The following is a 1,775-nucleotide window of genomic DNA, read 5'->3' as shown; positions in this document are numbered from 1 at the left end:
ACTCTAAATGGAGCAAGAGATTTGAGGTTGAAAAAAACCCATTTTAAAAAATCATGGAGCAATCCTCAGAGACTTGGACTATTTGAGGAAATACTGAATTTGGGGATGTTCCCCTTAAATCTGAGTAAAGTTCTGTCAAAATCAGTATCAGAAGGGTAATGTTAAATTACTCCAGTGTTAAAGCCTGTTTTTTTTTATTCATAGGACCATATTTCATAATAAGGATAGATACTCAGTATTAGACTGGGGAGGACTCCCATGTAGAATGCAAGAAGTGCATTGTTCTCAATGAAAACATGCCAGCCTTAGTTGGGCCATCTGCAGCAGGCTTCTTTCTTGGAAAACATTCAATCATCAGGCTACTTTCTCTGTTGACTGAGATTTTGAGAAATGGGACATGGCAAGGAGAACCTAGGTTACTCTTTTCAGAGGCAAATAAAATAATTCACTTTGGGGCACTTTAAAATGAAAATAAAAGTGGCAAACATAATTTAGGCAAAGAACATTCCTGAACTAATTCAATTGTGTATTTCTTTGAAGCAGATGACCACCTGGAAGCAATTGTGACAACAACTACAGCAAATCAATTTTGGAGGGCAAACTGAGTTAAATATTGAGATCTAATAATGTACTGTCTTGGACGCAGCTGAGAGTTTATTTCTTTTTGCGAACAGAGCTAATAGTTTATAGGTATAGCATGTATCTATTAACTTATTCTCACTGAAAACAGAATTATTGATTCCTACTTTAAAGAAAGGACATAAATAAGGACATATCTCTAAGGCTTACTGGAGTTATACGTGTTTCTATCAAATATCTCACTGAGAATTCTCTTTGAGTGTTCTTTTTTTTTTCCTGGAAAACATTTTTAATACTTCAAAATGATGTGAGTAGAAATATCAAATAAATATAATGTATGTCTGAATATCTTTTTCTTTTTCCTTCATTTTTTGTGGTGCTGGGGATTGAACCCAGGGCTTTGTACATATGAGGCAAGCTACATCTCCAGCTCTCTATGTGTTCTCTTAAAAAAAAAAAATCTCAGTTGTGTAGGCACATGTAAGAACCTTCCAGGAATTAGAAATTAGTATTCAGAGTCCCTTGAGTCTAGTCAGTACCACAATATCTCAATACTGAAGGTATTTCCCAATTTCATGATTAAAGACCAAAATATAACTGTACCAGGTTTCCTCAAGTCAATTACAGAGCATAGCTCCAGGAACTAATGGTGATTCTCAGATGTGGGAAGGAAGAGTCAGTCTAGACAAATTAAATTTCAGTCTTCAAATCAAAAGTAGCTATTTATTCTAAGTCTTCTGAAGGTTTTCACCTGGTCACTGTTTGAATCAACTCACTTTAGTCTTTTAATATAAAACAAAATAAACAGTACTGTAGTCTGTTGTGTTATTAAATGTGCACATTCAACTTTTCACATAAACACTATTTACTGAGAATGTTCTCACTAAACAAGAAAAAGGATTTCTATTTTATAACTCCAGACAGTCAGCTCCTGCCACCAGGGAATGAAAGTCTAATGTTATGATACAATTTGAACAGGGTGAAGAAAATGCATTATGGGATTTTGTCAGTTTTATCTATTAAAGCGGGGAGATGTTAGGAAGAAGCAAAGAATACAAAGGCACATTCTACAAAATTCAACTTATTAAAAAGAGTTTGGAAGTAATTAATCTGAAATATTTCTACAAGTCCATACTATTATCAACTAATTTATGATCTGCCAGAACCGGTCATTTTGGCATGGCTCTAAAACAAAT

The sequence above is a fragment of the Castor canadensis genome, chromosome 4, assembly GCF_047511655.1.
Source record: "Castor canadensis chromosome 4, mCasCan1.hap1v2, whole genome shotgun sequence".
NCBI lineage: Eukaryota > Metazoa > Chordata > Mammalia > Rodentia > Castoridae > Castor > Castor canadensis.
Note: the sequence above shows the minus strand (reverse complement) of the source record.